Source organism: Camellia sinensis, chromosome 2 (assembly GCF_055761805.1).
Source record: "Camellia sinensis isolate YWXY chromosome 2, ASM5576180v1, whole genome shotgun sequence".
In the NCBI taxonomy this organism is placed as follows: Eukaryota; Viridiplantae; Streptophyta; class Magnoliopsida; order Ericales; family Theaceae; genus Camellia; species Camellia sinensis.
Genome location: NC_138962.1, coordinates 175400577 through 175414861, shown reverse-complemented (window position 1 = coordinate 175414861; position 14285 = coordinate 175400577). Strand labels below are relative to the sequence as shown.

The window sequence follows — 14285 nt, the reverse complement described above, 5'->3', positions numbered from 1 at the left end:
AGCACTTGGAGCCTCCTTGAAAGGGGAGGGAGGAGCAAGACTCAGTAAAGAAGTAGATTGGGGAAAGTCAAGAGTCAAGTGAGAAAGATAGGGAGCTAAACCAAGAGGAAAAGGTATAGGAATGCTTGGCCTCAGGAAAAGTGTAGAAAATCTAAACCCCGAAAATGGAAGTATGGTCTGAGTAGTCCCTACATCCTGCGTCTGATCTGCTTCGAATGAAACTGAGAGAGGTATCGGAAAGATGAGCTCAGAAGTTGCTGCTGCATGAGGAAGAAATATAAAGCAATGTCAAACCCTGATACCAAAGGCTAACAAAGGAAAAGTCGCAAAAAGTATAAAATTACCTGCTCCAGAAGTATCGGCGATAATAGGGGAACTGTGAAGGGTGTAAGCTCTGGCAGTCTGTTGTCGTCTTACAGTTTCCCTTTGTAGTGTGTCAGCAGCAGCAGGTTCATCTCTCAAAAACTGTTGCTGTCGCATTTTCTCAGCTTTTTCAAAGACAATCATGGCTTTAGGATGTTCTTGCTCTATTGTCTTGATGGCTGCTTTTTCAATGGTATCTTCAACTAAGATAGGAGCAGGAGCAGACACCTTTTTTCTCTTCTCTATGGCCTTGGCGATTGTCTCAGAATCAGAGTCTTCGACCATATCGGAAGGAGAAACAGTCATCTTTCTTTTCCTTTTCCTCTGTATTGGCAGGGTCTGTTTTTTCTCAATTTTTTTCTCAACTTTTCCCTCAAGTTCTTCAAGCTGCGATCTAGATTCCAAAGAAATGAATTCATCTTCTGACTCTCTGGCAGTTACCGAGTCGGATGAAAAGACGATTGCCTTCTTCTTTCTTTTTAAGAATAACTCTTCCTCTTCATCGGATTCTTCCTTTTCTTCCCTTTGAATATTGGATGTTCCCTTCTCGAGTTCAAAGAGGCTCCTTTTCTTTTGTAATTGGCCACCTCCACAAAAGAAGAATTAAAGATAAGGCAAATGCATTATGAAAGACAAAAGGAGAAGAGACAAGGGTATACCTTTCTTCGAAGCAGCTCGAGTGACTCTGGGAGGAATTAAAGCAGCAGGAGCAGCATGTGCCAATTCTGAAACAGTGGAAGAAGTGACCTCCCCGGTTTCTTTGGGCTTGGTCACATCTAACACTGTTAGTAGGCTTGAAGGTGGAATGGCCAGATAAATCTCCATGTTACTCACCCACCAGTTTTGGTACCTCTTCAACACGGTACCTTGAGGAATGAAAGGGGTGAATTCAAAGTTGGCCAAGTCATCTATAAATTTCAAAGTTGCCTCTTCTAGCCTTGATTTCCGAACTTTCAAGTCCCTTCTGGTGAGGCTGAGGTTTGTGTTGCTACAGAGGGGTATTGGGACCCCTTGTGAAAGGCCAAATTGTCTAGCAAACTGCGCTGGACAGTAGGGTTCAGCAATACATTTATATGCCTTTGGGTTTAAAGTCCCAATAAATAGCTCTCTGGGAATCAGAATGGAAGCCCATATATCCTGGTGAGCAAGTGAAGTGCAGGACTGGTCACTTAGAAAATTCCTCAACCAAGATGGACCTATGGAAGGTTCGAAGGGACGAAAGCGGTAAGTAGGAAGGGAGGCTGGAAGCTGATGGAAGAAAGAGAAGTAAAAAGCAAAGGTAGAAGGGTAAAGTGAAGCATTGGCTATCCTCATGCCATGAGTAAGAGGGTTTGGCTCGGAAAATTTAAGGCATTTGGATTGTAATTCGGTAAAATAGGCGAAAAGCCAAAACTGAAGGATCCAGAATGGCCCCCCTTGATTAGCATCTAAGGGTTTCTCACAAAAAAGGGAGCAGACTCTATATACATGCCCTAGAACATGTGGGGCTAAGGCCACCTTTTTCTGTAAAACAAAGGCTTTGGCAAGAGGGGCAAATTCAGGCATAATTCTCTGAGAGGAAGTGCAAAAAAGGAATTTACAAAGCCAATACAATAAGAAAGAAAAAAATTCCCTATCAGTCACAGGGCCCTGTCTTTTATTCTCAGCCCTAGCAAAATCACTATAAGATGAGTTAAGGGGGGGGGGGGAGAGAGAAATGGACTGCTAAATCAGGATAATCTGGTCCAAAAGGAGTGCCAATAGGAGATAGTCCCAATAAATGGCAAATATCAAGAACAGTAGGGGCCATCATCCCACATCTAAATTGAAAAAAAGTTAAAGACAGGGTTCCAAAAACATAGAGCAGCGGGAACAAGGAAAGGGTCTTCTGAAATAGTTACCCTAGACTGTCTGAGAGCATCGAGAAGGCAGAGTTCTTGAAGGTCCAGGGTCCTAGCAGGAATAATCCGATCATACCACTCTTGCCACTCTGGTCTCACCGTTGGCCAGCATCGGTGGGGGCGATTCATCCTCCAGTTCCTCCAGTCAAGACCACCTTCATAAAGAAGACATTGGTTTTCCAGTCGGGGATACAGGGCTGGGAGTTCAGCGAGGACTTCTTTGAATATGGGCCCGAGCACATAGTCTGACTGCACATGACGACGAGGGACAAAGATGCGTCCATCAATAGCGCTCTTCTCCCCAGCTTTGTACTTTTCGCATTCCGCGCCAATAATTCTCTTCAGGGCCACAGATGGACTCATATGCTCTACGACTGATACTGAAGGAGAAGCCATTGACGGTATGTTTTTCTTCGGGAAAGGAAGTGGAGAGAAGTCGACGATTGGTAATAAAAGGGGTTTGTGCGATTAGAAAAGCAAGTGATTTCAGAACACAAAACAAAAGGGTTTTTAAAGCCCTCGTATTTGAAAATATATTACATGAGTTGTTAAGTATTAAAAGTACGAGTACAAAAGCTTCCTTCAACATTGATGCTTTTGGAGAGAAAAACAAAGCCCGGTTGTTAAGACTAGCTTCGAAATAAGATATTTTGCTTCGAAGCCGAGTCAAACGGCTTCGAAAACAGAGAAGCCAGCTTCGAAGTGGGTTGCCCTACCCAGGAAATAAAAATACTCGAGTATTTTAAAAAGGGCTTAAAGACCTGTTTTTGGAGTTTTTAAACAAAGATAATATCCTTCGAAGCAAAAATTGAGTTTCTTTAACACAGGTAATGTCCTTCGAAGCAAAACCTGAGTTTTTTTTTTTTTACAAAGGTAATGTCCTTCGAAGCAAAACTTGAGTTTCTTTAAGGATGGGATTTGGTGTTCGAAACATCAAAAGCAACGATGACAATGACTAGATATTGGCTGTGGTCGAAACAGGTTTTGAATGTAAGATTGTTAGATTCGAAGCACTGTTTCCAATTGAAAATCAGCCAAAACTCAACTCCACAAATTGGAAAGATTACGATTGGCTCATTTAGTGTTTTATTTAAAACAATTAAGTCCAAATTTAAAGGATGAAATTGTTCGAAGTTCAGAGTTGACTTTTAAAACACAAGTAAAAATACAAATGAAGACAGAGTCAAACAAAGACAAATTTTGTTCATATTAAGATCAGAGTGATTACATCAGCTGACCCTATCTCGGTATGAACTCGAGTTCATAAAAATAAGGAATGGAATAAATAACAAGATCATGAAATTTGGTCCAACAATGGTCAATGAACTTTTGTTCTTTCCTTATTCTATCTTCTAAATTTTCTACCATCGGCTGCATGAGTTGATGTGCTCTCACTTCATAGTAGAGCTCTTCAGCCTTTATTTCGAAGGCCACTTCTCTTAACCCTTGTTCCAATTCATCAATGTCTAATTCATCGTAATAGGCAGAGTCTTTATTTTTGAAATCATTGAATTCTTCCATAAAGTTCTCTGTTTCGTATTGAGTATGAATTCGAAGGGACGAAAGCTGGTCCAACGATTGTGTAGTAGCCATAGAATTACGATGCCAGTAACGGAGTAATGGAAGTTGGTCTAGAAACATGTGAAGTTCTGCCTGAGCAAGGGGATTAAGGACATGACCCCTAGTCAGAATATCACAAGCCCATTGAAGGTTTGTGAGAGGGACTTCATCCTCGAGTACATTGAAAGGCAAGTGAGAAAAGGCTGCAAGCAGGAGTAGAGCCTGTTTCCGCTCAGCTGAGGTAGGAGGGGGTGGAGGTTTATAAGGGGGAAAGACTTTCTCCATGGATAGAGCAATCTTTAGTTTCTCTGTCCAGGAAAGAATTGGTGGGGGAGAAGGTGTGCATACTTTAACTTCGGGGGACGAAGAAGAAGATGTGGACGCTTCTGTTTCCGGGGATGATACGGGGGCAGAAGGAACAAATGCATTAATATAATCAAGCCAGTCAGAAGAACAGAACTTCGCCTTCTGGGCTAAGAATGATGGGTTATACCCTTGTGCTTCTTATGGGCGTGGGGCAGTGTGCACTATCTTTGTAGGCATGGAAGATGTATACCATGCTACAAGAAGATTCTCCTCCAGACTACGCCGATGGTCAATGGGCACGTAAGGATAAACAACTGAACTTCGAGCATATGAGGGAAACTCTAAAGGTCAGTGAACTCAACAAAATGATGGTTGATTCGCTCCCTTAAATCAGGAGTCTCAGGTACTGACCAATTTGTCCAGTCAGAACTTCCAGCAGAGCCAGAAGAGGAAGCAACTGCAGCTTTATCCCATACAGAAATTTGCGAAGAAGAGTTGTTCAAATCCATATTTGTAATTTTACGAATCAGAGGTTTGAGAGCAGATTGTTCGAACTGTAAAGGTAGGTCAGAAGGGAAAATTCTTATGTCTTTGATTTTAGCCTTCTGAATCAAAGGATTAAGAGCAATGTGTTCGTAATCCAAAGGTCGGTAATCTGCAAAGGCGTCCATGACCTGAATATAGAAAGGTGGGTAAAGGTGGCTAATAAATGCATGCTTTCGACGAGGAATAGCATCGACATATGACTCTTCGTATGCCTCATCATTGGAAGAAAGAATTAATTTGGCCATGAAATGTATCAGTCTGTTCGAATAATAAGACAGTGAAAGTGCTTAAGGATCAAGATGAGATTATTAATACAGATGGTGTGTGACAGTTGCATTTTTGGGAAGATGCAAAACCCATGCACGTTCTAAGACGTGGGAAAAGGGACTCTGATCTACTAATATCACCAAGTCTTGGGTATATTAGTGCGGGGGGTAATGTTGGCTACACATTTTGTACTAAGCCAGTAACAATCCAATGCGTGGCACAGTGAGGGTAATATGGGGAGACCAGGTAGGTCTTCGATCCTGACCATACACGTGGCAATTAATATTGGTTGTTATAAGATCTGAGTAGTAGCAGATCAACAAAGAGACGTACAGTGACGTGGCTTCAACGGTTGCTCACATTTCAAATTCAAATATAAGGGGGAAGCCTAACTGCAAGTGAAGGCGTAGTGGGACTACTTATAAGGTAGCATGATCAGCAACTACGGAGAGGCAGTTCGACGGTTTGAAGTACAATTCGATGGTTATCTTCGGAGAGTATAAATAGCAGGAAGGATTTCAGAGAAGGGGACGGAGAAAAATCTAAAGAATCACTTTACATATTCCAGTGTTATTTCCTGTCCTTTATATTCCTGTATTTTTAGTTTCTGTGCTGCACTTCATTTGTAGGAGTAGTTGTCAAGTACATTGCCGCTGTAATTCTCTACGGAACTGAGATCATTGTAAGTTCTTTTTATACTAATGAAATACTCCAGTTTAGTTAACTATTCTTATGTTCAGATTTTCTGAAGTCTAATTACCAGTAAGCCACCAGTAAAAGTCCTCTTTATTGAGGCCGAAAGAACCATAACACAATCGTCTGAATAATTGTTTGGCAATTCTGTAAGGACTGATTGATCCTTGCTGGCACGCTCATAATTACGAAAGTAACCTTCGAAAGCCAAAAAAGCCAACAGGTGGCAAATGTAAAAGGAGAACCAAGGGCAACTGACCATCCAAGGACAACATCAATGGCCCTGCCATCAACATCCTGTCCAAAAAGATGTTGAGTAGCTAAAGTCAAATGAAACATACAGAGGCAATAAGAAAACAGAGGGTTAATATACCTGGTGTACGCCAAAACTAGAATTTATTCCAGCACCATTTATCTCTATTCCTTGAACATAGTCTCCTCCCAGACAAACCCATTCCCTTGGGACGTACAGCTATCACACTCTTGTTCTTGGGGAAATCAAGACCCATTGACTGCAAATGGCCGAGAAGAAACCCATGGGACAGCCCAAGTATGCTGTTTGGCTTTATGTGGGAGAATACTTTCTCATGATTATCAGCCTGCAATTAATATTGAAATTAATAACAAGTACAAGGGGACTGAATAGAACAAAGAACATAACAGACACCCACAGCATGTTAAAATGTACAAATCATCTAACCGACACCATTATATTTATCATTACTTACTAGGCCTAAATTGACTACATTCCAACTAAGACACCCACATCATGTTAAAACCAAAAGAAATACAACTCAGTGCAAGTGAAGGCCAAATAGAGGTAAATATAAACAAATCATGCACATTATATTTTAGCATTTTTTTTTCTAATATTTTACATAAATTTTTTATTTTTTAAATTCACGTAATTTAGATACACTTAAAAATATAATATTTATATAAAAAAAACTTTAAAAAATGTATGAAATACAAAAAATATAAAAATTCAATATATTTTCATATTTTTTTGTATTCAATGAATTTTTTAAATATTTTTATACTTTCAAGTATGTCAATATTAAGTGGATCTAAAAAAATTTTAATAAAAAATTTGATTTAAATATATTTTTTAAAATATAAAAAAATATAAAAATACAAATTAAAAACTAAAAAAACTATTTTTAAAAATTCCAAACCAAACAGCAATTTATTTAAATTTTTAATATATTATTACATTTAGGAGTTAGTGTAATTTTTAACTTTTTATGAAAAAATATACAGAAAAATAAAAAAGTAATGTGACAAGATTTGTTTTGGGAGGAAGTAGATTAAAAGCTCTTTTTTTTTTTTACTTCAAAAAAATATACAAAAAAAAAATAAAAATAGAGAAGAAATGTGATTAAAAAAATTAAAAAATATATAGAAAGCTACTTCGGGGGTGTTTGGTGCGGTTTTTTTGAGCCAACTTATGGCTTCTGGCTTTCAAAAAGTTATTTTAGACTGTTTGGTTAAACTTATTTCAAACAGCTTCTGATTCTAACAACTTAATTTAAGTCAAAAAAATTGATTCTGAAAAGCTGCTCATCCCTTGCTTCTGATTATCAGCTTTTGTTGTGGACATGTTAATTTACGGTTATACTCTTAGATTTTTTTTATTTTTTATTTTTTTAAAAATAGAAAAAGACCCAAATGGACTATAAAATATTATTATTATTTTTTGTGAGAAATGTAGACAAATAGTGAATAATAAAAAATAAAAGCTAATTGAAAAAGTAACTTCACAATTTATGTAACAAACATTACTCAGCAACTTAAATATATAATCCAACAGTTATACCAAATAGATTAACAGTTTCTGATTAAAATCATAATGTATAATCTATTAAGTTATAGTATATAATATGTTTTAACAGTTACACCAAACATGACTTTCTAATCATGTTTTCAAAACAATTCGTACATGTGCATTCTAAAACAACTCCTTTGACTTTAGTTGGCCTTGCGAATAAGAATATGAAGTTATAGTAGATGTAATATTACCATGTAATCATATGCTATAGTAGATCTAATCTTACCATGTAATCATATGATCATCTAATAATAAGGTGTCACATGTTTCATTTTATTTAAAGGGTTAATTATATTGACATTTCTTAAGATTTTAAATAAAACATAAGAAATTTTATAATTTTAACATAATTATATTAAAATATATTATATTGTGTTTGGAGTAAAGATTTAGATAGAAATTTAGAAATAAAAAAAAAATGTGTAGAATATATATATATTTTATTCATAGTTCACATAATACTTTTCATTAATAATTTCTTAATTATACGAATGAAAAATAATAATATTATTATTTTTTATATATAAAAATATATATTTATATTATTTATCTTTATACTTTTATATCATTTGTATTGATTTCGGTCCAAACTTTTATCTCAATGCCAAGACTCCTTTATTAAACAGGTCCTCGCATATTCCTTTTCTTCTTTTTAAAAAGGTCTCGTATCAAGTATCGGAATAAGGGGAGCTCCAGGAACTTCCTTATGGACCCAGGCAATTTCATACGTGAAGGTTTAAAAACTTTGATAGGCTTCGTTTCAAAAGTGAATTGACTTTTTATTATTATTATTATTATTATTATTATTATTTTAGTTTGGAATTAAAAAATTTGTTTAGAATTTTTCTAATTTTTTAATTTTTGTAAAAAAAATAAAATAATTATAATTTAAATGTGATTTTTTATTTATTGATTTTTTAATTAATTCATTATTATTTTGATTAATTTAGGAAAAAAAAAAGTTAGGCTCCGTTTGTTTTTAGAGATAGAATGGAGGGGATCTATAGTGAGGAGATTAATAGTGACGGGATTGTTAGTAAAGAAATTAATAGTGAAAGGATTAAGTAAAATTATGTTTATTTTGATGATAGTTGTTAGTGTAGGAATTGTTAAATTATTTTTATATAAAATAATAAACAAATAAAAAAATACAAAAAATTAAACATTAATATTCAAAAAAAATTCCCAATATGTAAAAAATAAAAAAAATTCTAATCCCCTCACTATTTTTCTAATACCATCTCCACTTCCTCCATCCCAATCCCGCTTTCAACCTTCATCTTAATCCCTTCCTCCATCCTGATCCCTTTCCCAACTCTACAAACAAACATAACACTAAATAGCTCCACCTCCATCCTAATCTCATTCCATCATTTACACCCCAAAACAAACGGAGCCTTAGAACATGGGGTCAAAGATTAAGAAATAATGCCATTCTAAGTCACAACAAAAGGAAAAATGATAATAAAATAAAAATAAAAAGAAGAATTTGGCCAATTAATGCCAATAATTGTGAAGTAGATATAGGTGGTGTTTGGTAGAACTTATAAGCAGCTTATTTCAACTTTTAACTTAATTTAAGCTAAAAACTTGTGTTTGGCTCAGCTTATTTGACCAACTTATAACTTAAATGAAGTTAATTTTCAACTTATTTGAAAAGTGAGTCAGGGGATGCTTATCATTTTTAGCTTAAGCGCGCAGCTGTACAATGGATGGTGAAATGATTTAAATGCCCCTCCTAATCTCCATTATTTACAAAAATGCCACTCTATATACCCGTTTGATTGCCCTAACTCTCGCCTCTGACACTCTTCTCTCCTATTCTCCTCTCCTCTGGCGACTGAGAAGAAGCTCGACCAACACCCACGAAAACAGTCGTCGACCTCTCTGATCACAGCAGATCGTGCTTGTAGAACCGTTGTCTATCTCTCCAAAAAGAGTCGTCCCCCTGTTTTTCGGTTCATCTGCACCGAAAAGGTAAGATTTCATGACTGTGATACATGAATGGACTCGATTAGGGTTTTGTTTTTGGTTATGTGAAATGGTGTCTTCTCTCTCTTCTTCACTTTGTGATTAGGGTTGAAAACCCCCTTTTGACTGCGATCTGTTATTAGTTGAGATGAACTGCAAACCCATGTTAAGGATTCGCTTTTGTTGGCTTCCATTAATGAGCTCGGCCTTTTATTTTTTGGTTGTGGAAGAAGTGAAATATCATTTTTAGGTGATGAAAAATGTTCCTGATTAAATATTGAGATAATTATTTTGTGTGAGTTTTGCTTGTTGAATTTTTTTAATTATCAATCTTTGGAATTTTGAAAAGAAGTTAGGGGATTTTCATGTTAAGATGATGAGAGCATCTAGCTTCAAAATTAAATTATGTTTGTTAATTGTTTTCAATTTATTACTTTTCTAATTGTAAATATTCTGTTTGTCCTTTGAAGAGAATTTAGTGAATGAACATATTGATATTCGCCAATTTGTTTGAATTCTGTTTCCTGGAGTTCGTATAGAATAAACCCACAATTTGGCCATATTGATGGGTATCTTTTTGTAATTCTGGGCACTGTTCACATCCTCAGAGTTTTGTATCTCTTTCCTGATTAAAGGCACCCAAACAAAATGTTCTTCTTTTGCTTTTTACCTTTTTTATTATATTATGCTTCATTGAGGTTGTGTCCCCAAGTCAATTGCTATTAGTTTGAACATTGAAGATTTATTAGTTTTAACATGGATAGTTCATTGGCCTTCAAAAATACATTCAAGATTTATTTTGTCCATTTGTTTTTGTATGTAAGAACAGAGGGAAGACAATTGATCATTAGTGAGCTATGGTCCCTTTATTTTTTTTTCCCCCTCTTTACACTCCCCTCCAAGAAACAATGATGAATTGGGACCAGCATTTGGGGAAGAGAATGGGTTCGTTGAATTATCAGAGCCTAGTATTAGGTGTTGGGAGGTTGTCAAGGGGTGTATACTTTAATGGAGGAGATGTTTTGGAGTTGCAACCTTGCTGCTTGTGGGTGAATATCTGGAGAGGGGGAGAGAGTTTTTGGCAGTCATCATTTTTATTTCTTAGTCATTTTCCTATTCTTGGAAGGATAATTTCTTGTATGCATGCTTGTTTCCTGCTTAGATGCTATGGAAGGATAAAATCCAAGTTTTGGACACTTAAAATTGTTATGGATACTTAGATGAGTTCGGTCTAGCTGAGAGTTTGTCCAATTCAAGCTCAAATTGAAATGTAAAGGGATCTATTCAAGCCCAGTCTGAGCTTGACCTCTAGCCTGAATTTTCTTGGCTGAGCCTGAGCATGAGCTTATCTCAAAAATAATTTGGGCTTGGCTCAAGCAGTCCGAATACGATGCAAAATTTATTTGAAAATACAAAAGATACTCTCAAAAAATACATAAACGGAACATACATAATAAGAATTTGTTTTGAGTTATATGCACTAAGTAACAGAACATATTACATTGCAATATAATTGAATCCAATAGTGAAAAAAATCAATATTTTCTATCTATATTTTATGTTTATTATTATTTATAATTTGGGTGGCGCTAATGCCACGAAGTGCAATGCTTGATCAAGTCAGTTGATTCTCCTGCTCTTTTCTTCTCTCCTACCCAACCCTAAAAACAGGGCATTGACCGGTTAGATCTTGACAACTCATATTTAACCAATGCTCAAGCCCGTGGGCATATCACACTATTGTTCCCCTTCATATAGCTTTCACTATTTCAATTAAATAAATGTACATATTTGTGCCAATGTTTTATAAAGAAAGTTTTTTGAGGCAACAATACTAAGATAGGTATTAGGTAAGCTTTGAAGAACCAATTGAAAATCTTGTCTGGTTGAATTTAATCTTTTAACTTTATTAGTTCGTAAATCTTTTGACTTTGTTAGTTAATGTTCCTAAAATTCTCATTATGTTAGAAACATTTACTTAAATCAATACTTCATGGTGCAATGTATTTACAATTAGCTTCCCAATGAGGATTTGGATTCAATTGTTCCTAATTAATGCAGAGGCATGTCATCCTCTAGTAACTATTATTCTAGTGGTGAGAGCTTCGACTTGAGATATGAGGCTTTGAAATGTGATTGTGGGTTAAGAGCTGCCATAAGGGTTACCGAGTCTGACAAGCCATCTAAAGGGAAGAGAAATTGTCAATTTTGGAAGTGGTGTACCCCAAAATCTGTGACGATGGTAGAGAGGCTGAGGAACAAGAGAATGATTGATCAAAATCAACATATGGAGACTGTAGGACTAACAGTGAAGAACCAGATGCTTGAGCAATCCACTGCTTTCATGAAGCAGCTTGTTGTGGGTCTGCTCACGATTTGTATTGTTATGTAAGTTGCATTACTTTTTAAATGATGATAGGTGCCGTTTAGAGATACCCAGTGTTTTTGTGCTATGTAGTTTACCATGAACTATTGTACTAAGCTTTGTACCCAATGAATGTTGACGTAGTTGCCATGTATGGTTATTTTGTACTAATCTAGCTGTTGTAATGCAAACACTGATGAATGAGTTTGTTTTAATTTTTTTTTCCTTTCATAGAATGAGTACCCAAGAGGAAACACAACCTGAAAATAGGAAGAACAAGGGAAAATCAAGTCAAGTACCATCCGTTAAAGCTCATTAGGATGCAAAATCAAATGAAATTTTTATTAAGCTTTGTGTTGAGCAAGTGAAGGTTGGACATAGACCTGGTACACACTTAGATAGGGTCAAGTGGGAAAATGTGGTAACTAAGTTTATAAGTATGACTGAAAAAGCATACCAACGAATACAAATGAAAAATCATTGGGATGTGTTGAAAAAAGGTTGGCTTCTATGGAATAATTGTTAAGAGGTGAGACAGGCTTAGACCGTGATACATTGACTGGAGCTATATCTGCATCTGATGAGTGGTGGACCAAGAAATTGGAGGTACGTTAATTGCTTAATGTACATATTTTGTTTGTTTTATCTCAATTAAATACACCAAATTTTGTTACTTGACATTGTTAAATTTTCCTTTGTAATTGTTGCAGAGGTATCCTGATGTTACTAGATTCCGACGTATGCCGTTGTAATTCACTGAAGACTTAGACATACTATTCTCAGATACAGCTACTACACGAGAATGGGCATACATTCCTAGCTCTGGGGTAATGCCTCACACTGATGAGACTCCGGAGGAATTTCATACCCCACATGATGCTGAATTTCATGATGATGTTGATTTGGAGGTGGTTCATCCTTCCGAGTTAAACAAAAAAGGGTCATCAAACACTGATGGTTCATCAACCAAGAGCAAGACAAAGAAGATATCTACTGGGGAAACTCTACTTAACAAGACACTTGATCGTATAGTCAATGTGGTTGAGTCATCTTCAGCAACTTCAACACAGACCTCATCAAGATATTCTTCAATTGCAGAATGTTTAGCGAAGTTGGAAAGCATCCCTGGTGTGTCCCCGGATGATGAGCTATATGTATAGGCTGCCAGATTGTTCTTACGAGACAAGCGTCGTGAGTGCTTCATGAATTTTCCCACAGATGAAGTTCGGTTGAGGTTTCTAAAGTTGGAGATTGAGATGGAGAAGACCACCACAGGTTATTGCGGCTAATTGTTTTTGAGATGGACTGTTCTGTTGAACTCATTATTTTTTTCCTTTTATTAATATTTTGTTGGACTTTGATTAATATTCACTATGTTGGACTGTTATTAATGTTTTATTGGACTTTGATTAATATTGACTATGTTGGACTTTTATTATTAATACTTGGGTAGTTGGCATTTTCCCAGTTGAATGGTAGGTGAATGGTTGACTTGAATGTTAGTTGAATGGTTGATTTCAATTTTGAATATGCATGGTAGGTGAATGGTAAACACTTATATATATGTAGATGTTTTTCAATTGGTGTTATTATGAGAATTTCCATTTGTTGCTGTTGAATGGGAAACACTTTTAGAAGATGTTGAATGTCCATCTGTTGTTGTGCTGATTTCTATTTGTTGATGTTGCCATGCTGAATTTGGAGGTCATTCTGGTTTGAATTTCAATTTGTTGCTGCTATATTGCTGTGTTCATTGAAGGTAAAATTTTAGGAAGTTAAATTTGCATGTTGTTGTGTTCTAATTTATACAGACCTCATGTTCTAATTTATGCAGACCTTATAATTTATACAGACCTCATGTTCTAATTTATATTTTGTTGTGTTCTACTTTTCTGTTGCTAACAAGTCTTATAGGGGTGAAACAAAACATTTACAGTTTGAAACAAAACAAGTCTGATATATTGCTGTGTTCTAATTTGCAGTTCATTACTGGAAAGAAGAGAAAAAAATGGCCCAAAGATGATAAAAATTTGCTCCACAGGATTCACACTTCAGAAATAGGTGTGAATGGGGCTTTCATTACCAACTCAAAATTAAATATGTATGTTTGTTTTATATTTATATTTGTATTTATATTTGTATATCACCCCTCAAAAAAAAAAAATCAAAATCAAAATCAACTATTAACACTAAAATCAGAAAATAATGTGGCCTTCATGCAAGTGGCAGGGCTTAGGTGTCCCTATTTTTTTTTTAATGTTTTAGATGTTTTATAATATTTTTGTGTTCTCACTAATGTGGCGCTCCTAGTACCATATTTCAAAATTCATACCCGAGTTTTAATTCCAAATATTCAGAGCCGACGTTTGAAAATTAATGTATTTAAAAAATTAAATACTAGTAGATTGTGTTCTACTTTTTATTTATTTATTTTTTGAGTTTTTATAAGTCATCAAAAAATTAATGTATTTAAAAAATATATATTTTGGACTAAGAGTAACTAAGC

At 35.5% G+C, this 14285-nt stretch overlaps 1 protein-coding gene and 1 long non-coding RNA gene across 2 annotated transcripts in view; one reads left to right on the top strand and one right to left on the bottom strand.

Moving 5' to 3' along the window:
- LOC114296412 (ketol-acid reductoisomerase, chloroplastic-like) overlaps positions 1-14285 on the bottom strand; it is a 121672-nt gene that overhangs the window by 14136 nt on the left and 93251 nt on the right. The window lies entirely within an intron of this gene.
- Positions 9245-13221, top strand: LOC114296413 (uncharacterized). The gene is made up of 3 exons (XR_003641188.2): positions 9245-9420; positions 11476-12385; positions 12490-13221. It is a non-coding gene; the product is annotated as an uncharacterized LOC114296413 (long non-coding RNA).